Source organism: Lygodium microphyllum, chromosome 6 (assembly GCF_053477565.2).
Source record: "Lygodium microphyllum isolate KBCC chromosome 6, Lygodium_microphyllum_v1.1.10, whole genome shotgun sequence".
Classification (NCBI taxonomy): Eukaryota; Viridiplantae; Streptophyta; class Polypodiopsida; order Schizaeales; family Lygodiaceae; genus Lygodium; species Lygodium microphyllum.
In genome coordinates, this window is record NC_141140.1 from 92,888,814 (window position 1) to 92,912,568 (window position 23,755).

The window sequence follows — 23,755 nt, forward strand, 5'->3', positions numbered from 1 at the left end:
TTCATAGTCAATGCCATATGTTTGTGCATACCCCTTGACTACTAATCTTGCCTTGTATCTGTTCACAGAACCATCTGCATTGTGCTTCACCTTATAAACCCACTTACAGCCAATTGCATTCTTACCTTTAGGCAAAGGTACTAACTCCCATGTAGCATTTTCTTCCAAGGCATCCATTTCTTCATCCATGGCTTTCTCCCATTTTTCTTTTCCCATGGCTTGCTCAAAAGATGTGGGTTCTGGTTCCTGTATCACTTTGACCATATATGCATAGTGAATGGCTGTAAATCCATCATATTTCAGCCTATCCACAGGATACCTAGCTCTCGTAGACCTGCGCAAAGTAGGTTCACTCCCAGGTGCTCTCAAAACATCCCTGGTCTTCCTTACTCCAGGTGTAACAATAGAAGGAATACCCAACTCATCATCAATGCTCTGTTCTGAGCCACTGGATTCACCATCCACATAAGAGTGACCTGCATTCACATCAAACATGGGCTGATTAACCTTCTCTTTTCCTTTTCGTGATACCTGCATACCACTATCTGCATTGCTTTGAGAAGATTCTCCTGATCTCAATCTGCCTGTCCATGGCGAAGAATGTGAACCACTGCTAGAGGACGCTCCAGGTCCACTAATATTTTGTGACTGCTGCTGTGAATTCTGTGCAGCATTACCATTTTGTGCATCTACATCATCAATCACATTTACTGGTTTATACCAGCTACTCATCTCATCAAAAACAACATCTCTGCTCACTGTAAACTTACGAGTAGAAGGGTTATAGCATCTATACCCTTTTTGCTGCAGAGAGTAACCAATAAAGATGCACTTCTCAGCTTTTGGATCCAACTTGGATCTCAACTCATCTGGCACATGTACATATGCAATGCAACCAAAAATTTTCAAATGAGAAATATCTGGTTTCCTACCAGTATACCTCTCCTCTGGAGTCATTCCATGTATTGCTGCAGTGGGAGTCCTGTTCATTATGTAGACTGCTGTAGCAACTGCTTCAGCCCAATAAAAATCTGGCAAGTCTTTTTCATTGAGCATGGCACGAGATACCTCTCCAATATGCCTGTTTTTCCTTTCTGCAATTCCATTTTGTTGTGGGGTATAACTGCATGAATATTGCTGCTTTATGCCATGCTCCTGCAAGAACTTTGCAAACTCATTTGAGAGGTACTCTCCCCCTCCATCTGACCTTAGGCATTTTATTTGCAGACCTGTTTCTTTTTCAGCCATAGCTTTAAGGGTTTTGAAATGCCCAAAAACTTCACTTTTCTTTTTCATAAAATACACCCAAACTTTTCTGCTATAATCATCAATAAAAGTGACAAAATAATGACAGCCTCCAAGAGATGCAGCTTTAGTAGTCCACACATCAGAGTGGATTAATTCCAATGGCTTCTCACTCTCTTGAACATGTCTAGGAAATGGTTTCCTTGCCTGTTTTCCAAACTGACAGGCTTCACATACCTTATGCATTTCTGCAACCTTGAATTTAGGCAAACCTGCAACAATATTTTGGGCCTGCATTGATTTAAGTCGTTGTACATTAACATGACCAATGCGTTTATGCCAGATATCAATATCTGCAACTACACCGGTCCCATGTGCAAACATTGCTGCACTCAATTCAGACATGTCTGCATCCAATGTAAACATTCTGCCCTTCTTCTTTCCTTTTGCTATCAAGCGACCTTTATTTTTCATATCCTCAACAAAGCATCCATGAGGATTAAATCTGACCTGCAAGCCCTGCTCAACCATTTGACCAACAGAAACCAGATTCTTGGTGATATTCGGGACATGAAATACATCGGACAGGTATTTCTTTTTTCCATCCTGCATAGACAAAGGAATTTTTCCAATCTGCACAATAGGATGTGCAGTATCATCACCAGTCTCCACAAATCCTGGTTTTTCCATTTTCCTTGCATCCTCCATCCATTCTGCATGACCTGTCATGTGGTTTGATGCACCTGAGTCAACATACCATACATCATTGCTTTCTTCTGCACTTGTCACAGAATTGTTCATGTGCTGCACCATGAACAAATGCTCATTTCTGTCATCACCCTGTCTGCTAGAAGATGCATAATTCCCTTGTTGCAGTTTTCCATTCATGATGTCATTCTGCTTTTTATAGCATTCTTTAGCCATATGACCCATTTTACCACAGTAGTAGCATTCAACATTACTGTTTGCATTTTGGCCTCTTTGCCATCCACCACGACCTCTTTGGCTCCCCCTGCCTCTAGAGTTACCACGTCCTCCTCCATAGGACTGGTTTTCTTGAGTTTGCTGCATATTATGATTTCTGCCACGGCCTCCAAATCGGCCTCCTCTACCTCTGCCTCTACCTCTTCCAGCATTTGAGTAGAAGACAGCTTCTTTTGAAGTTCCTCCTGAAGAAGATGCACCACCATTTCTTTGCTCCTCAGAAATTAGAAGAGCAATCAACTCCTCAAAATCAGGAAATCTTTCAGGAACTGAAATGGATGTCCGAAACTGTGCATAATCCTTTCCTAGACCATTCAAGGTCACAGAAACTAAATCATCATCTTCCACTGGCGACCCAATGGAAGCAAGTGCATCTGCAATCTTCTTCACCTTCATGTGGTAGTCATTGATGCTCATACTTTCTCTTTGCACATTGTGCAACTCTTGCTTGAGCTGCATTTTCCTGGCTTGCGTATTTGTGCTATACATCTTTGACAGAGTATCCCATGCCTCCTTTGGCGTACTTGCATCCTGAATATGCACAATCATAGAGTCTGAAATGCTGATAGACAACCAGTACATAACTTTCCTGGCTCTCTCATGCCATGCTTTGAATGCCTGCATTTGCTGTTGATTGGGAACATCAGGAAGAACTGGTTCTTCTTCATTTTCTGCAACAAATTCCCAATATCCTTTTCCCATAAGGAAATTCGTCATTCTAAACTTCCATGCTTGGAAGTTGTTCTTGTCAAGCTTTTCAGTGACAATCTGTGAAAGAGAATCAGACGCCATTACAGAACACTGCAAAAAATTCTATCACTGCAAAAACTCAGCTTCACCCTCACAAGGGCAAATCTGCAAAACTGGCGAAAGTGGTATTTGACCACACAGTCACTTCCTAGTGACGATTTTGCATAAACAGGAACCAAGGATGATTCTGAAACTCCCAATGTCTCTGCGCACAAGCATACGATGCAATTTCTACAGTAACTTTTCACCGACCTGTAGAACAGTGGCTGCACAGCATAAAACTGAGCCTTTTCCTGAGTGCGTGCAGAAAACTTCCGTTTGCAAAACAGGCCCCGAAATGGCCTCAAATCAAAAAAACAAGGTCGCCAGGGGCTAAAGCCCTTTCCCGCAGCATATACTGCCCTCTTGCTTCACCGCGAAGGGCGTCTCAACCTGAGACAATGCACTCTTGCAATTTCCAGCTGTGCTACCTGCATAGATCTGCTCCCAAAACAGAAAATGAAAGCAACACTGCTCCTCTTACCAGAACACCGCGAGCTTGGCTTGCTTTCTTGAGCTCCTTACCACGAACAAGGCTCTGATACCATGTCAAGATTGTGGGAGAGAAGGAAGGAGTCTCACTTGTAGCTTTCTTGCTTGCACAATGGGGGAATACACACAAGGGTGGAGGTTGAAAACAGTTTTTCTCTTCTTAGTTGTGTAAGCCAAAAGAACTCTCTTACAAAGAAAATAGGAGAACCCTATATATGGGTCTCAAACCAAACTCAACTAACTAAGGTGGCATACTAACTGAGCCACGAACTAGAGTAGATAAGGATAGCTATCATGTAGCTATTATTCATGGGCGGTGTACCAACCGCGTCTACAACTGACAAGTCGGTGACATAAATACACAACGGTCACCCTGGCGTATCACGAGTGGAGCTCGATATCTCAACATGACCTTCATCCGCACCACCACCAAAACTCTTCCAAGGCAAACCACAGCAGTCCCTTCCACCCATGTCTTCAGTGCATGCCAAAGCCTGCTACCTACGACAGCGAGTGCCATGGGGCTGGCACTCGTTTAGGAGGGGGATAATGTTAACCCTCAGACAAACAAGGTGGAGAATCCATAAAATCTAAAGCAGAAGACAAGGGCAAGGCAAAAGTGAGATGGAAGACGAAGGCACGCCAAGAAGAATCTGGAAACACAAGTGCAAAAAGTCCTAAATCAAGGAGAGAGATGCACAATAAAAATTGCAAGTCATTACCTTTGTAAAAGAGCACAAGGTGCACCATGATTCATTTTAAGAGTGTCGGGCTCTCACACATGCAAATTGCAAAGGTAGATGGATGGTAGGAAGGAAGCTAGGAAGATAGGAGGACAATGGAAAAAAGGGCCTAGTAGGCCACGACTGGCCATGTAAAAAAGGAGATAAGGGGATGACCCCCCAAAAGGGATTTAGGGTTTTGTATATAAAGTTGAAAAGTGAATGAGAATCTCATTCTTGTGCGTGGCTGAAAGTAGCTCTCTTCTTCTTCTTCTTCTTGCTTGATTGAGCTTGTCCTTGAGAGAGCGAGTGTGAGAGTGTGAGGGAGTGAGAGTGTAAGGGTGAGGGTGAGGGACCGTAGTGGAGAAGCTCTGCATCTTCTCATCTCTTCTTCTCTTCTCTTGTCTTGCTTGCGGCAATGGAGCTTGGAGCGTGGAGCTTGAGGATCGAGCTTGCTTGAAGCTTGCACTTGGATCTTGGAGCTACCAAAATGCTCGGGAGAGGAGACAACTCAATCGGGCATGGAGGTAAGCTCACAACACTCGTAGAGAGAGATAGTGTGTTGGCTATGTGAGAGGTAGCCATTAGTGCTCAGCTTGAAATGCTTGAAATAATAAGTGGTCTGTGGGTCTTGGCAGTTGAGCTTCAGATTGCCTATATATACATCTTTCCTAATAGTGGGAATAGCAGGTGCATAGGGTTAGTCACAAAAGTGGGTGGCTTACTGGATACATCAATTGTTTTTCCCGTAATAGTGGGCAAGCTAGATACATGCAATGTTTCTCTTTTTTTATGCTTTTTCACCAGTGCAGTAATAGCTTCCTTAACTTGCCTCCACTTTGTTTTAAGACATTTATTTGTACTCTAATCCTCTAGAAAATTATCAAACTTAGAATCTGTTGCTTGTAAAAACAATTCAATTTTTTGACTTGCAAGAGCTTGTTGTTCTACAAGATCTAACTACTTAAATCAACTTTCAAATTCTCTTAATAACTCTATAGTCACAAGACCCTTATTGGGTTGTAGAACCTACTCCTGGAAATTCTTGCGGGTAATCAAACGGGTGTCTTCAATGTAAAATTATTCCCAGAGTGTCTTCTTGAAAGCTACCCAATTAGCATCCTCCATGTATAATTCAATAACTCTAGCTTTCAGTTCATGTACAATGACCCAAACAAAATACTAGTTCCATGCAAGTTTAGCCACCCCAAAGAATTCCATCTTTTGAGCATAGGTATACAAATATGCAGATATATTCTTACCATTAAACAACTTCATCTCATGCTCTACTGCTTGTAGAGCATTCATCACAATAGTTTTTGTTTGGGCAAAAGCTTGCATCACCTGTTATTGTTGTTGTACCTGCATAAGCATGTTCATATTTTGCACTAATTGTTGCAAAATATTACTAGAAATTGTGATTGAACGTTCTCTCATCTTGACTTTTCTTCTGATGATCTTTCACATCAGGTTCACCAATGTTGGAGGGGTTTTAGTCGAAAGGTCATATCCACCGGGGATCTGAGATAGAAGGAAGTAGAGAATAGGAGATAGAAGAGAAGAAAAATAATAGACAAGAGGTACACAAGATAAAGACAAAACACATTGAATCAAAGCACTATGTATTGATAGAACCTGAGAAGATAAACAAATTTCTTGTCTAGCACTACTCAGAATCAATCTCCAAGCATTAGATCTCCTAGAGCTCCCTTGTAGACCAAAAACGTGCATCAAACACTAGCTTCTTCTATGTTGCTCAGACCGCAAATCTCATGGTTCCATTGGCTCCGAAAGGGGGGTAAAACCCCAAGATACCTACTCACAATTCTTCTAGATCACTCCTTCTTCTCCCAGTTCAGAGTGTTGTTTACTGCCTATAAATTGTGATCACACATCGCGCAATTTCGCCAGTCCTCCTTTTTGCATGAAATCTCCCAAACTCGTTGAAAAAGAAACTTGCTTTTTTACATGTCACCCTATTCTAGAAGTTTTCTACTACTTTTTAGGATATTTACAATAAATAATATCAAAAATAGGTTAAACTTGTCCAAAAATCTAATATTTTTGAACCATCCATATGGCATTAATGAGTAATATGGCATTGACTCTCTATATCAATAAGAAAGATGGATGATGATGCACTCTAGAGTTTTTCACATTGTATTCACGTAGCGGCACAACAACGTAAATCAATCTCCCTTCCTAATTACTATAAGAAGTAGTGTGCACGTCTGTCTTGGTGGAGGTGTCTCCTTGTATTATAGTGCTAGTGACATCACAAGTAGCTCCTCCCATGTCAAATCCTTTCTCTCACTCTACTATAACTATTTGTTACACCACGATTGCCTCAAACAAAGGTGGGAATTTTACTTCGTGCAGGGTGCAATCCACTTTCAAAATCCTCCACGAGTCTCCTCAACACTAGTTTTCCATCATGGCAATTTATTTTATTCACTTCTTAAGTGCAAATGTCAAGTCTTCCCATGCAAGAAAGATCTTCTTTGCTTAATGACAAAGACAAAAACCACACTCAGCTAACCCTCTTCTTTCCCTACATTGCATGAAAATGAGTAAAGTGTTGAGCTTGTTATTGAGTTGTCTATCCATCATGTCGCCTTTCTCCTTCAATGGATTCCTTGCTTCTCTTGCAATGATACTCATGAAACAAGCAAGATACTGATTGTTATTTTTTCTATCTTATGTCGAGCCTCTTCTTTGACATGCATTTGTATCAACTTCCTAAGTGAGAAACATGGAGTGGTCTCAAAACTTCCATCTTTGTATGCACTCACAAACTAGTCAGCATGTGCATGTTCCTCAAAATCTTGATCTTCAAAAGGGTCTCTACATAGACTTGATCCACCATCCGTCATACCTTAGTTATTTTAGGTGTATAAGCATATGTTTGATGTAGCATACATTTCATAACTTCATAAAAGGAAACCACAATCCCAATAGAAGGCCTTGCACAAGCAGCCCGAGGAACCACCCCCATCTTCTTCAGCAGAAATGCTTGCTCCTCCCCCATTTTCTATCCAATGTTGTATAATATCAACAATTGCAAAAAATAATGATTGCATGCACTCTAGGTCATTGTAGCTTAATACATGTGTAAGCCATGGAGAAATGGGCATTATCATCTGCATCTTTCTTAACTAGAGCCTTTAAACAATCCAATGTGACAAATGCAAAGAAGACAGATGGATCCCCACTTTTATCTCAATGGCTTCCACATTAGCTTTTGGTAACACCAAGAAATACATCTATTATCTCCTCATAACCCCTCATAGACTACAATGGGAAATGTTGCCTTGCTATTATGATTTTGGCTATCCAAATGACTGTCCAAAAAACATCCCACCTTCCTGATTTGATTCTAAACTAATGAAGTGAAAGTTGTACGTTGTTCACAAATTTTGAAATTGAAAAAGGTGACAATCTGTGGTTTAATCAAAATCCATAAAATCTTGTAACACTATATTAGGGAATTTGGAAATTTCCATGCACTTTGGGAACCCCCAATACCTTTATTATTTGACCACATGGTCAAATCTTGTTGTCTTACTTAAAGGTGGATTCTACCCTTAATACTATATAATCTATCTTCCCAAATCCAGTTTCAAATATGGATCAAGATTTAGTCACGTGGTCAAATATTTATCACTTATTTGAAAATGAGACTTGAAAAAATTTCAAATTCTTTAATATGGTGTTTTGTGATAAATGGTCTCTCAATGGTTCCCCTTATTCTCAAAGGGAATATTATTTCGAACAAAGTGTAGGCTTTAAACCAAGGAATTCAAGCTTAGGAAAGTATACTAATGCTTGAATAAAACCCATGTCTCTTTTTTCTTTTAAAAGAGTATCATCCTTTTTTTGTGCTTGTTTTCGATTCGATGCAATGTGTCCTATTCCGATTATGCTTAGAAATTGTACACAATGCTCAAACACATATGAGTTGAGAAGAAGAAATGCAAAATCAAATCCATACTATGCAATCATACAAGCAATGCTACACATGAAAATATGAATGCACTGAAGAATATAGTGCCTAGTCTATCTACATGTGCATGTGTATCATGCAAGATGAAAATACAATTCCTTGATTAATTTTGATCCTTAACCTCACCTCTCATCACTAAGCAAATAAAAAATGTTGTACTCTGCTCCACCCTCCCAAAATTTCACAATCTCTTAAGAAAATAGTGGTTCTCATTATGTTGGCCAGACAAACTACCCATCTCACAATTGAAGGTGTCCTACATGACCCTCAAAACTCACCCTACCACCTTTCCCACTATACCTAAGGTTCCTATTTTAGTGATGAATATCCCAACACTTGTGCATACACAATGAAGGTGCTCTCTCAATTATGCGTGCATCTAATATTTATTGCATATAGCTGTAGCGTGCATCATGTTGTGCTAGTGCTCAACACGGGTATAAAATGTACATCAACCCAACGGTTACCCTTGGCATGGAAGTAATTGATAAAACTTAGGAGATGACCCCCAAGTGCAATGTGAAGTGCTCGTGAATCCACAATCCTGGTGATGTACAAGAGTATTGGCAAGAAAATATACCTATTTCAAGATGTCCAATAGCTACCAACAAACTCTAGCTCCAACCTGTCAAGAAAACTCCAATATCGACCAAGGCTATCACATTTTCACGCTCAAAAAATCCAAATAAAATGACCAAAACCATGCATGATCTAGACAAACATAAAAAATCCAGATACAAGACAACAAAACAAACAACATGCAAATGGCTAAGCTACAAAAATCCTACCTATCTAATATTTTTCTAGGGGTTTTTATTTTATGCAAAAGCACTTGAGATATTTAGCTCTCCCCCTAGTCTGCATGCATTTATGCGCAATAGTTGCTTTCATAAAACGATGCTACATTTATAAGCCAATCAAAAATCAAGTCTAATAAACTATCCCTAAGCTCTTCATCAAACTCAAAATCCAAGAAAATCAATGAGTCACATTTGTCTCAAGTAGTTCCTTAGTAAGCACACAAAAGTCATCTATAAAATTCTCCTCAAAATTAACAAAGTTTCCTAATCCAAAACCCTTAAAAAAACCCACACTATTAGTAAAGAATACATTATCTACAATAATCCACATACTCCTCCCATCCGCCCTAAGAGAAAACATGACAATTCTAAGGCTTTTGAACAATGTTTCACCCTTTTCTATGTTGCCAAATTGAGTTCTATCCAAAAACACCCAAACACACTATCATTCACATCAAACTGAGTCATCTCTTGAGCAAACTCATCAAAACAAAGTGTGTTATTTTTGTGAGCTTTCTATTTTTTGCTTTTGTAATTGAAATTGATTTTCAAGCTTGCAACAAGAAGTGTAGTATCCAAAATTGAGGACACTACAGTATAAAATTCTTTAAATTTTCCAAGGTTGCTACACCCAAAACTTCTGCATCACCCAAAAAGAGTCCAATATCTAGAAAGAGTATGGGCAACCTTCCTTCAACGAGCAATGGAGAACTTCTATATCTTCCAAAAAGATTACACTATGTAGGAATTTTCCAAGATTGCTACACCCTAAACTTCTTGCAATAAAATATGGCATGCCACACCCTACTGATGTGAGCACGATGAAAAGTGGGCCAAAATAATAAACGAGTTGTGCTTGTTTTTGGGCTTTCCACATCATGAGGCATATCTTACGTGATTGCTCTAACACGAAGACAAGTTAAGTGGGAGTTAATACAAGGTAACATATAACCATGTGCTCCTTAGGTCAAAGGCCAAGTATGTGCACATACACATAATACATATGTTTGCATGCAAGAAATGCATTTTGGGTAGATTCTCTTCTTTGAAAATTAGGATAAGTGCAACTAGGCTCTACTTTTATGTGCACATCATAATAGCTCTCTATCAAGACACGAAATATTGAATGCCACCTCTCAAGTTCCACTCTCTCCTCCAAGAAGGTTGCAACCATGCAAGTAACTACCTCTATTATTTTTTGTGCATCTTTGGAAATTGGAAATTCCATGCCTCCACTTGTGTCTCCTCTGCTTGAACCACTCCCTATGAAAGTAGGAGGTTTTCTCTTCTCATTCTTTGATGGTGTTGCAAAGTAGGAAAACTTGAAACCAACATGTTTTAGATTGCTACACTCTTACTTTGATATATTTGTATCTATATTAATTGGTCACAAAGATGGAACAATTGGTGATACTATCACTTGTTTCTACGTTTTTATGCATGACATCATGATTGCAAAACCATATCCATTGTGTAATGGCCTTGTCCTTATAGGCCCTCTTGGACCAAAAGCATGGTGCAAATAGCCATGTTGCCGACTTTGTAACTTGTTGCTGCAACTCTTTCTACCCTCCATACCAAAACATTTTCTCGCACACTTAGGTGGCATTGTTTGTAAAGCCCACTCCTCCCATGCCACTTCTACCTCTTCTATATAGGTCGATGTTCTTGCATCTGGAAAATTTACTCCACTTTCCAAGGGCTTGAATCATAACTCTTCATTCTCCTTATCATCCTAAATATATATCTCTTTCATCTCACCATCATTAAGCTATATACTTCATGGCCTACCCCTATTTTTCCATTACCTTAACTCCATCACGTATTCTAGCTTGTGGGGACTTGTAGCTGCTCCACTTCCCTTATTTTTTCTATGCACACAGTCATCCTACCACCCTACATTATAAGCTCCTCATACAAAGGATTGCCAATTTCAACACCTTGCAATACACACTCAACAAAGGCTGGATTTGGGGATTCCCTTTTGCTAGCACTAGCCATCTAAGACTCCATTGAAGGCCCACATCCAACAAGCCTACCTGTGATATAGCCCAACCTCTTTGCACATTGGATATATGCATTCAAAACATCACTAACACATGCATCATAGAGTGATATCTTTTGTTTTCCACCTTCACCTACTAACCAACTAGCATGGATGCTTTCTGACAAGTTTATGCTTGGAATCCTAGCACATTTCCAAGGACTTTTTTAATCCTATAGAGTCAAATCCAAGAATAGAGTTAGTAGCTCTCTCCATCAGTACATTGTTTAGATATTCTTTTAATGAGCTAAGAAATACAACACACCTACATGATATTCAGTTCCTCCCCAATGGGAAATTATTTGTTGCCACCATTTAGCCACCTATCCAAAGTCTTAATGTTATCTTTGTTAACATTTTGTGCCCACCAATCTCGAATAATAGAGGCATGAAGTGAGGCCTATTGACCTGCCATTGCTAGAATCCATGCTTCACACATTTCAATGTGATGCATTTGTTTATCTATAGTGACTAATTTCTTGGTATGCCTCTGTAAACGTTGCTCCCAATGAAAAAGACAAGAGTGCTCCCTTCCATCCATTATGCTATGCAATCCTCCATTTTATATAGCCTTTATTACACCAACCAATTTTCACTTTCCTCATTAGACATGAATCTAACAAAGTTAGAATGATCATGGACACATTGAACCATGATGAAATTCATATTTCTCTAAAATAAGATTTGAGACTCTTCATCCTCCACTTTAAATTCACATATTGCAATCACTTGCAATGCTCTCATGCTTGTTGATGATTGATACATTAGTATAGTATTTTCTAGAAACAATTCAATTTCAATGTAATCTATAATAATGTTCCCACATACCTAGGATCATAAACAAAACAAGACATTTTTGCCCACCTCATCAATCCTATGGGTGTGATCAAAGTGCACCCATGTACTTCATAGATCTCTAATTCTTGTTTGCATTCCTGTTTGCATCGTGTGATTCACTAAGTCCACCCTTGATGTTGGTCCCTTGGTGGACATTTTAAACAAGACTCACTTCTCCTTGGCCTCACCTTGCCTAGGAAATCTACTTGCATTGAAATATGGAAAGACACAACATTTTTGCATAAGATATACTAGGCGCTCCGCGCCTAGACTCGCCCCGGCACTTCACGCCAGGGGGCGGGTGTTGGACGCGTGGCACCCGTCCCCGCGTTCTCTTTCTTTTTTGTGGGGGAGGTGGGGGTTGCCACATGGCATCCGCCCCCCACCTCTCCTTAACTAATAGTATAGATTGTCATAATTGGGAAAGAAAGAAGAGAAGGTCATTCTCAAAGTTTATGAATAGGGGTTACGAATCACGATAGGAACACAGCAAAGGCACATTGAAAGTGGTTTGCCTGAAACCAACAACTGGCCACATGGACTAAGGTTTCCTTCATAATACTTGTCCTAAGCGTCCTTTTCCTTTCTTGCTTAAAAAAAAAACGAAAAAAAACAAAATTCAAGCGCGCCCCCTCTGACGTCACGTTTTTGGTATTTAAAAACACAATTTACTTTTTTTGTTGCTATTTTTATTTACAAAAATGTAGTTGCTTTTTGGCACTGGTATGTTCTCCTCTCTCTCTCTCTCTGTCTCTCTCTCTCTCTCAAGCTTCCTGCATCATCATTGGTAGCAGCATGCGCCTCTCGTCGATGGGCCGATGCACATGTATGCATCAGTCCGCTGCCGTAGGTTCATATGATTTTGATGCTTCTGAGTATGATTTTGATATTGCTGTTGGCCGCTAATCTCTTGCTCTAATTCATCTCATGTGCACTGCTTCTTAATGGAGATTAGTATGAGTTTCATTCTATTGTTGGCCACTGATCTTGAGCTTTAATCCGTTTCATTCTGAAGTTTAAACTAAAGTTTTCGACCATTAATTTGTAGCAACTTCGAGCTTCTTATTTTCTTGTTGTTGGCCACTAATTTCGAGGTTTAGTATGCTTCATGTTGTGCATTGCTTCTTAATGGAGAATATACATTGCCTCCTATCGCCCTGAACACAGTGGAACATTGCCAAGGATTATGTTGCTGTACAGGAGCTGAACTGCTACCTGAGGAAGGAAATCTCTCTCTCTCTCTCTCTCACACACACACACACTCTCTCTCTCTTTCTCTCTCTCTCTCTCTCTACAAACACACCCCTAGACTAAATTCAGGTAGTTTTGAATAAACATTGCTTCGGATATGGCAATGAATTGAGCCGCATTCGAAAGGACATTGTGGGAAGGGGCAAGCTATCCAAATTCGCAAGAGGAGGGGGTACACTGATGGGATGGATAAACGAAGGAAGGAAGGAACGAAGGAGATAAGGGGCAAACATGTTTCGTGCGAGACTGGGGTGGTCTTTAAAAGCAGAGAGAGAGAGAGAGAGTCGGGGGGGGGGCTCTCCTAAGACTTGTAGCTTCTACCGCCCTCTCGCCACCATCACTGCAGTTGGAGAGAGAGAGAGAGAGAGAGAGAGAGAGAGAGAGAGAGAGAGAGAGAGAGAGAGAGAGAGAGAGAGAGAGAGAGAGAGAGAGAGAGAGAAAGAGAGAGAGTACAGACCTGGTTGCAAAGTGCGGACCTCCGTCAGGCATGCTCTGATGAAGGAACTCCATATATAGAGGAGGAGGGTCGAGGCTCGAGGAGGAGGGTCGAGGAGGGCAGTGGGGGCAGGTCAAGGATCGAGGCCGCAGGCGGGAGCAGGTCGAGCAGATCAAGGAGCCGTAGGTCGAGCAGGTCGAGGAGGCGCAAACTGCAGTGACGTTGAGGTGAGCAGGTCGAGGCGGGCAGGTGCTGTCGTTAATATATAGTAAAGATGTTGTCATATCTATCACCAATGACCTAGCCTTGACTAGCTCTCTCTTGTGAAACAATACCTTTAAACCTAGGTGTTTGCTAGATGGTTGTTTCAAATGCAAGGCGGCATACAACATTAGTAGAAAGTAATGATACACAAGCTTACCCTTTATTCTACACCAATGGCATTATTTCTTCCAAAAATTTATTACGATCCACCTCAGTCACCTCTAATTTTTCTTCTTTTTTCAAAGATTCAAGCAACATCTACTGAGCAACTAACACAATATTAGTGAGTTTGGGAATCTCCCAATTCCCATTTTTTGAATACTAAAAAGGTGGCACCTGGATAACATGCCCATAAGTTTCTTAAAACTATATGATGTAACCTATCATTAGAAAGCGCTTGAAAAATGGAATCTATTGAGCTATAGAGCGCTTGATTTGGAGTTATAATGTTTAAGTTATGACAAATTCAAAGATTTGACCACATGTCCCAAACTTATGGGAAATTCCCATATTCTCCAATATGGTGTTAACTGGCATATATGTTTTTTGTGGCCCCCCCTTTTCGATCTTTAGGACTGTGCTAACAAGGCTCTGCACCTTTTCGATGGTTGCCCTCTTTGTGCCCTAATGAACACCATGAGCATGCTCATCAACATGGATCATCAATCATGTCATTGTAGGGTCTAGGGCAACACATAATAGATCAAGCATCTGCAAAAGATTGTATAGCTAATAACCTTTTGACAATAATCACATGTTATCTTGGAGTTTTCCTCACTTGCAAGATAGCCCATGCTCACCTGTCTATCTAAATGACCATGGAAAAAAACATCATTGTATCTTCTCTCAGTTATGTAGTAAGGACAAATGATCATGGGACATTAAAGACTTCCAAGACAATAGCTCAAATGCATTGTGTACTCTATTTCCATATTTGTTTGTGAGGGTCGTGACTAAATGTGACAATCATATTTATGTTCCATACCCATCATTCATTTCTTAATGTGTGTAGTTGGAAGCTCAAAAGCAATCATACCATTATACTCACTTGGGAGCTCATCTGCCTTTTGTGGAGATCTACAAAGTGCTAGTAAATTTTTCAATCTACCTAGCCTAGCTTTCTCCTCAATGAAGGCCACAATGAACCTATCATAGGAAGACACATCCTTGCTTTGGCTACCCACATGCAACTCCTCCTCAATATTTGTGTCATGCATCCTTGTGTGAAAACCTCCATCATTGTATTCAGCTTTTGACATTATCACTTGGTCAACGTCCTTGCTATCATCTGAGGGTATATCAAGATACACTGGAGTTGATTTGCTACCAATACCACCTTTTATTAACTCAATACTATCAAACATGTGCATACAATCATTTGAGTGCATGATAGAGTAGGTGGTTGATAATGTGCTACTAATCATGTAGTGTGCATGCCCTTCATGATCCCATCTTGGAGACATGTTGACCTTGTTTGATCCACCTTTATGCTCTATGAAGGCTTGCAACCCTTGAAAATTTTGAGTTGGAGGCAATAGATTATGGAGGTAGTTCTCACTAAGAGTAAGCTCTCCATTTCTTAATGAAACCATGTGCTCTATGTAATCACCATCTATTCTCCATGACAAAATGGCAAAACTTGTCATGTTGTGCTCTCTGTTGGGTTGAAATTTGATAAAAATAAGACAAGTCTATATTGAGCTTATAGTGTGGATTTGTTAAAGAGAAGGCAACAACTCACGAATTGAGGAACGTGCAAAGGAAAAAGGGCATCACAAAAGAAGTCGCAAGAGGGTTTGGATAACGTAAAAGTTGTAGCTATTGTCATTGCAAATTGAGAAGACTAAATAATGAATGACCAGAATCATCAAATTTTAAGAGCCATAATGAATTAGCATATTCATCAAAATTTTAGAGTGTTAGGTCACATAACTATCCATTTATGATACACTATAGAGAACATAGTAGTGATGCCTCAATAACTCTAAAATGTCATTAGGTTGAGTGAGAGACTTGCATGATAGATGTAAAGAAAATGACACAAAAGGATGTTTGGATTGTTTTCTGAGACATTTTACACATGCATTAGTACAACTCTCCAGGCCTAGTAATATAATCTCCAAAGTCACTGCTAGCTCCCTTGGTAGTAAGTTCCCAGTATAATCCTACTTAAGGATGTTGCCTTCCCAAAGAAGATGTCTTTCAACATGAACTCTTGATTTTTTCAATGTCCTACTCTCACTCTCGCTCTCACAAACCTTTCTGTGAGTCTCTCTCTCTCTCTCTCTCTCTCTCTCTCTCTCTCTCTCTCTCTCTCTCTCTCTCTCTCCCTCCCTCCCTCCCTCCCTCCCTCCCTCCCTCCCTCCCTCCCTCCCTCCCTCCCTCCCTCCCTCCCTCTCTCTCTCTCTCAACCTTTGTGTATGTCTTTTTATCTTGCTCAGGATCATGAAGCATTGGGTTATTGAGCCATAGGTTACATCCCCAAGATTGCAAAGTAGTTGGGTGGTCGACCCCACACATGCAGATCACAGGGAGTTGTATAGGTGAACTCACTTAGGATCTTGTCCTTTGCATATGCTTGCCACCTACACTAAGAAAAAAGGGGCGCAATAGTCCCCCCCCATCATTTGTGTATGTGGAGGATGGGGGGATGCCCCCCCTCTTTGTTTTTGCACATTATGATGATGTAAGCATTTTATGTGAGATGATTAGTGCATAGGCCAGGATACGAGAGAGAGAGAGAGAGAGAGAGAGAGAGAGAGAGAGAGAGAGAGAGAGAGAGAGAGAGAGAGAGAGAGAGAGAGAGAGAGAGAGAGAGAGAGAGAGAGAGAGAGAGAGAGAGAGAGAGAGAGAGAGAGAGAGTGTGTGTGTGTGTACGCACACACATGTGAGTAGACATGACTTGATGTAGAGGATAGACTCCTTTGTTGCACCAACTATAAGTGGTGCATGTTCTTTTATGTATGGAAAGTTTATGGTATAACTTCTTTTATGTAATTGTGAGTACATGCATCTTATAGAGTTAAGGCCTTTGTAGCCTTTTTATAGACTATGGAAAGTTTATGGTATAACTTCTTTTATGTAATTGCGAGTACATGCATCTTATAGAGTTAAGGCCTTTGTAGCCTTTTTATAGACTATCCCAAAAGTGGTATAAATGTCTCCATTCTCCAACATCCTACACAGTTCTCCACATAAAGGTTTAGAGGGGAGTTCTTGACCTTCTCCATTTTCTTGTTGTAATTGGCTATCACATGCTTGGTTTTTTGCAATACAGCACTATATAAGAGTAGACACGATTGGGTATAGTCTCATGTTAAAGGCTTTGTTTTCCCCACATAAAAAGTGGCGTGCTTACAAAAGCATAAGGTTTGTTAGATACATAGTCTCTAGCATCATTACTACCTATTAAAGCCAATGACACAATCAATGATTCAATAATTTTTATCAAATCATGATGTATTAGAGGAAGTCCAATGAGTGTAGAGGTGCATCTCCTCATGTATGGAGTTGGGCATAATTGTGAGATTCCCACTCATAACCTAAGTGGCCTATAATTTGTAACCAATATCTATTTAAAGATCCATGATTAATGCATTTGAACATTTGCAAATCGAATCAATTCTCTCTTACTTCTTATAATGAATCTCTATATTTAGGATTGCAGATAGTTATTAACATGGTATTAGATCCTTCTAACCACTCTTGCCCTCTCTGGCATTAGGTCCACCATGGCCTAGATTGGGCATCATAAGTAGCTTCATTTTTTACTCTAAATAGCAATATCCACTTGCAAGCATCATCCTACTTGTCTCTTGTTGCAAAACTATGCATATAAAAGATAATTTCACATTAAGTATTACAACAATGACTTTGTTGAGAGTGCACATATCCTAGATTTACCAAATAATAGGTCTACATGCACAGTTTCAAATCAAGTCTAATCTTTTTCAAAACCATAGCAAGTTTAAAGAAAGTTCTTGTAAATCAACCAAAGCAAAAGGCAAGGCACATTAAACCCCTCTATAACCCTCTAACAATCACCTTCATGGAAGTTGCATTACTTTTCTAGATGTTGAAGCGAAATGCAAGGCACGTTAAAACCCTCCATAACCCTCTAGCAATCACCTTTACGAGAGTTGCATTAGCTTTCTAGATGTTTAAGTAGTTATCAATAAAAAATAATTGTTCATTTTGCAAAAGAAGAGAGCATGCAAAAAATGAGAAAAAGACCCTTCCTTTAGGGTGGTAATTGAACTAGAGGGAGAAAAAGACCCGTCCTTATAGAAAAAATTCCATTAAGGTATCAAACTAGAGAGTGTAATCAAAGGGTTAAAACATTGGGTTGAGAGAGTATAATTGAGCACACAAGCAGGTTTTGCAAAGTGGACCACATGAGCCACCAAGTCATTTGCACACACGTGGATCAAAAGTAGTCTCAGCTCCTTGCACGCATCAGAGGTACTCTTAGCTTCAAACAAGATTTCACAAGTTCTCTTTTTTAAACCAAAATTTTGAAAGCATCAAATGCAGATGCTTTTGTCCTCAGTAACACAAATTTTGTTTGACACTAAAATTTCAAATGCAAATTTTATTTTTTGTAAGCATCATAACTACAAATGTTGATAGCTAGAATTTTGTTTTTCGGTGGCGTTGTCACTTGCAAATGTTTTTATAAATATTTTTTGGGGGCATCATCACCAATTCTATTTTTTTTCATTTGGATTGTGCATGTTGACTTGCAAATGTTTTCCGATGGCATCATCACCAATTCCATTTCACTTATTTGAACCAATTTTGTTTCTCATCACCAATTGCAAATGTTTGAACTGCACATATATTAAGTATATTAAATATGTGTATAATTAAATTTTAGGTGATTTATTGAGTGATTATGAGCATATATTTAATATCTAATTTTTTTTCTCTAGTTTGGACTATGAATTTCATTTCTTCATATGCACATTAGTGATTTATTGAGTGATGTGCATATATTTAATATCTAAAATAGAAAATCATGCAACAATATCTTATAAAATATTGTGGTTTATAAGGTGGTTGTTCAAAAGATAAGGTGTTGTTGTTACATATACTTGTGACTACATATGACTATTGTGGTTGTGACCGAAGATTGTATCATGAAGAGATCTAGATTGAGAATGGGATGACACGAAACTATTTTTGACATTGTACTCTCTCTCGAGTCTTGTCATCAGGGCTTCCACCCAATTAGTTATTACTTGTAGCTTGTATTTTCCATCTCTTTGTAGATTATGTACTTCCAGTTGCTCTTTAGCAATGTTATGGTGTGTTTGCATGTGCCTAAGGTGGTAGTTGTCATTCACATGCTAGAATTTTGGACCTCATTAGTCTTCTTTAAGGGATAGGCAATTGATCACCATCACTCCCTTTGAAGGAAATATTGCTGAACCACATAAAGTTGGGTTACTAATGCACTTATCACCCAAGGGTTTTGCAGGTGTTGACTCTAGGATGCATCATTCAAAGGGACATGTCTTTTGTAGGTGCCAACTCTAAGAGATCGCCTTGGTACTAAACAACCATTGTAATGGTCCCTATTTTACTATTAGACTTTGTTTCTCTAGCCATTAAGATCTATAAATGGGGGATATTTGATCTAGCTAGTCCACTACTTTGGGCTTGTAAGGTACTTCTTTGTTTGTAGGATAATAGGAAACCTTATAGTGGACCTTGTCCCAAGATGTGCATGTGATAGGTTGCTTGATACATCCCCTTTTAGAATGGATGCCCTATGAAAAAGTAGCAAAGATGACATGCCACTAGGTAGAGAAGGAGATGGAGACAAAGATGGGAGAGAGCAACTACTGGATGGATGTGGATATGAGAGGTAGTTGGAGAGAGAGAGAGGATGGATGTGGGCATGTGTATGCATATATGCTCAAATGTTAACACATGTGGGCATGTATGTGTGTGTCTATATGGAATTCTTGTGTGATTTTTCATGTGTATCCACCATGAGAGAGAGAAGCTGTATCTTAGTATATGTGTGTATGCCTATATGCCTACATGCTCACACATGCATAAGATTGAAAAGAGTTGCATGGGTGTGCTCACTTTGTGACTATTGCTAAAAGAGGATTTCAACAATACTAAGTAGTAAATAAGGGCATCATGGATTTTTTTGTGTGCTTTATGATCAAGTTGCATATTATTGCACCAAAAAGAGTGCCTGGCAAGAGAAAGGAATATGTCTCACCTCATAGTAACCATCAAGTTAGCATGAAGCTATGTTTTAGATGTGTTCCCATGAAGCATCATTACATGTGAGACCATTGGATACTCCTCCAAAGAAGAAAGGATGTGGTCCAAAAAGATGTGTGCTCATTGACCATGAAACACAAGTAGGTGGGGACTCCAATATCATTAACGAGATTGATGAGCAGGTAGTCACTAATATGTTCATTTCATTTATATATCATTGTTGCTTATTGTTACTCATTGTTGTTTATCGTTATACACAGAATTTATTTGCTACTATTGTTTTTTAATAATGTTTGTATTTATAGAGATGAATGTGCATCATGAGGGTCTAGATGATAATGAAAAGGTAAGTGGTGATGGTGGTCAAGGGGAGGCTGAGGATGGAAAAAAACAAAAGCACTCAAGGCATTTGGGTAACCAAGTCTCTCTAGGCTTGATGAGGGATGTATTGAGCCAATTTTTATGTTAAGAAGAGGATATTGCCTCCTATCATGCCTCTTTGTAGATTGGTGGCTCATGAGGTAGTCAGATTTGCCACAGACGATGCTCAATGGTTGATTCCATTGGTTATCTTGAGACCATGGGACAATTCCTTGTGTTAGTTGTAGATCCTAGAGGGGAGACCATGCTTGTGATAGCCAACAACCTAGATGAGTGGGGTCCAATTTGCCATCAAAGAAATGAGGAGTTTGAGAGGGCTCTTGGGAGAGAATTGCAAGATCTTAGGGGTAAGAAGTTCTTGGTTTGGGATGGGAACCACTGGCTAAAAGCATGGTGGAGACGCATCAAAGAAAGTAAGTAATCATTTATACTTTGTCCATTATATATGTAGGCATTGAATATATGCATCCTATTCTTATGTTATTCATTTTCCAATTATAGAGTACTCTGACAATTCTCAATTCCATATTTATGTACAGTGTCAATTCGTTGAGGTGCCAAAGGAGAAGGCAGCAAAGCTAATACTCACATTAGATACCACCAATACATAAGTCTTCTTTCTTCCACTGTGCTCCTCATTGTCATATTTATGATTACATTCTCATATTATGCTTGTGTTTGTTTCCAATAGTATTTCTAGGGCACATGATGCTCTAAATATTACTCATGAGGAGTATATGTTCCAAATGTTTGGTACTGCAAACAAAGAACCCATTCTAGATAGATCGAGTCCAAACATGAGGAAGTGGGCTGAGTTGAGATGAGTATAGAGGAAGGTATTATCATGGTTCCGCTCCATGGTATAACTCTCCTTGCAGTTTCATATCTCAGCTTGTATGGAAGGTGCTCTTCTATCTCTAGCTCTCTAGTATGGGCTTTTCTATCTCTAGATTTTTTTTTTGGCATGATAGGATGAATTCCATGCCTTTGTCTCAAAAGAAACTACAAATGCTGAGGCTCTTGGTATCGATGAGGCAAAGAGGAAGAAACGTTTAGATAGGTCTATAAGAGTAGAAGAGGAGTGCCTCAAAGATAGGGGTTACAAGTACTTATGCATTGGCAATTCCCAAAATGGGGATGGTTTATTTAAGTTGTTATTTAGCCTAAGTTGGGATGATGCAAGCATGCTCAAGATCATAAGAGACAAGTTGTATTGTCTTACAAGCTCAAAAATCTCTCCCGTGAGGTAATTTGTATTTAGAAAGCAAGTTGTGTGTGTGTTGCCTTTTTTCTTCAATGCTTTCTATTCATGCATGTTGTTGTGCATTGCAGGAAAAAAATATTATTGCATCTTATGAGTCTTACAAAGTCTAAATATCCCCAATACCCTCACTATGGTGATTAGAAGCTCTTTTGGGTTTACATGAAGAAAGAGACATACTTGGCTCATTTGCATTCAGAGGCAATGCTTTAGATCCAAAGGATACAACTAGAAGGTCCACAATTGCCAAACTCATTTGAGGAGTTATTCAACTTACCTTGAAGAATCATGTTGTGTAGGTTGACACAATGCAATACATTCATATTGCTTCATTAGGGGAGTTTTGAGGTTTCGAAAATGCCTTTTAGGAGATAGAAAGAGAGTGCTCTAGACCAATAGGAGCAAAGTCTCCATAGCAGAACTTCTATTTAAAAAAGAAAAAAATTATTTTACAAAAAGATACATTATAATAATATGACGGATTTGTATTATCAATATCTATTTTTAGTCTCTTATATTCATGATTATGACATTCTTTGCATTAATGATATACAGTCCATGCCACTTTTATTTAATGATATGTCTGAATTAATGATAATTACAGGTTTACTCTAAATTCAAATTAGTAAAAATCTTGGCACATATTTTTTTCCCTCTTTCTTTTGTCCCTCTCATGTTTTTCCCTCCTTTGTGGTAGCCTAGTCCTCTCTCTCTCTCTCTCTCTCTCTCTCTCTCTCTCTCTCTCTCTCTCTCTCTCTCTCTCTCTCTCTCTCTCTCTCTCTCTCTCTCTGTGCTATGGATAAAGAAATTTGACCTTCAACAAAACGTCCAAGCTTCCAAATCACATCCATATCAGTGTTTAACTCATTCCAAAAATATGGAAGATGGATTCCTACAATCACTAGAAAAGCAATTGGATCACCATGCAACAGGAAAAATGTGGAAAAAGGCGAAGATATGAGAGCTCATTCATCTTTGCTTGGAAGGGTAGAATATGAGATTTCAAGCTTGGAGTAAATAAGAATAACATAAAAGAGGTTCTGGTGCAACATGTGTTTATGCATAGAGAGCTATATTTGGAACCTGGAAGTTCAAATTTTCCAATGCATAAACCAAATTGTAAGGATTTGATTCTTAAAGTCTTTGTTTTCTTGAACTTGGTCTAAGGTTTTCCATTATAACATTTGTTCATTTGTCTTGTAGATGTCTATCCCTCTAATCTTGAGGAATGGCAACCAATTGAGTCTATTGTTGATGTGATGCATGGCTTGATTGGAGAAGGGATGTACAAAGGTAGAAAGAAGATAAAGCTTGCAGAGAATGGAATATTCTTCTATGACCATTCTTATATTGTCCCCATGCAGCGTAGCCAATGGGGATCAATATCTCCCCTTCCTTTTGCCAGATTTTTCAAGCTTTGAGTGGCCTTTGTTAAGTCCGGCTACTAGTGAGGGCTATAGATGTAAAATATTTTCTAAGATACAGAGAACATTAAAACCTAGTATCTCAAGTAGGCTAAGCAAAGTTACTTTTTTCATGCCTATTAATATATTTGTTGACTTCTTTTCTAATGTTGAGATAAGAAAATCAAAGGCTATGCTTTCAGTGAAGAGACTAACATATGATCATGTTATACAATTTGTTGATGAGGGATGGGACACTAGGACAGAAGGGAAAATTATATGTAAGATAGATCAAGACTCTATAGCTTGTAAATATATGATTGCTACTCAAAATTTCATCCTTAGCTTTTATTATAGTAGATGGCATTATGATGGTGGTAGTTTGGTCACTTTAGACCAAAATCTTGATACTTTTAGCAAAGATCCTATAGTGGATCTTGATGTTTGCTACAATAAGGACATTATTGCAATCCTAAAGGTTAGATCATCATGTACGCTACATCAAATGAGGATGGATTTACATAATAAAGATATTGAACTACCATACTCATTTGTGTTCCAACTTAATAACAAACGAGCAAGTTTTTATTTCATACTATA